Below are 865 nucleotides of genomic sequence, written 5' to 3'. Positions count from 1 at the left end.
TAAAATGTTCCCTGGATGTTTCATAGACAGAAAATAGATTTAATGAGTGATTCTGGATTTCTCTTCTGTCTGAAGGTGTCTAAAGCCAAAGGAAGCAGCTGTCTGATCTCAGACCAGCAGCAGAAACATGCTCCGTGATTTTGCCTGAATATAATTCCAGCTGTGTGTTCCAGCAGAGGAAGAGGAGCGGCGCTCCACTTCAGGCCGTCGTGTTGATTCGGGAGAGCAGCTCCATCTGCCTCCAGTGCCGCTCGGCTTTCATCTGGATCACGCTGAGCATGAATAAGTTCCTCTTTTGTTCAGCTCCTCTCCTCACATCTCCTTCCTGTTGCTCCTTTTATTATTATTTACTTTTTACTTTTATTTTCTTATTCTTCACTAACAAAAATTTTATATTTCATTTACAATTTAGATTCTGATTCTCTCGTGTGTGTGTGTGTGTGTGTGTGTGTGTGTGTGTGCGTGTGTGTGTGTGTGTGTGTGGCCAGCACAAAATATCGGCTTCATTTTTTTGTTGCGTGATTCCTGATGGTTCAATGTTAATTTTTATTTTAGATAGTAAAACATTTATTTTTTTTAGCTTCATCATATGAAAAGTTTAGTTTTGTATTTCTTTGATTTGAGGCTGCTGCAAATTTTCACGTTAAGTTCCAGAAATACTAATTAATAATAAATTCTTCTCTGACCGTTATCAGGAAGCTTCTTTAAGTGCATTTATTATTTATTCATTCGTTAGTTTTATTTATGCCTCATTGTTTCATATTCAGCTATAAAATAAATGTAAAAGTATGAAAAGTAAATAGTTAAAATCTGCTGGTCGTTTTTGAACCTTTGCCTGTGAGACATTAAACCAGAGCAGCGTCAT

Source organism: Nothobranchius furzeri, chromosome 7 (assembly GCF_043380555.1).
Source record: "Nothobranchius furzeri strain GRZ-AD chromosome 7, NfurGRZ-RIMD1, whole genome shotgun sequence".
In the NCBI taxonomy this organism is placed as follows: domain Eukaryota; kingdom Metazoa; phylum Chordata; class Actinopteri; order Cyprinodontiformes; family Nothobranchiidae; genus Nothobranchius; species Nothobranchius furzeri.
The sequence above is the reverse complement of the archived record's forward strand: the minus strand, read 5'-3'. Positions refer to the sequence as shown.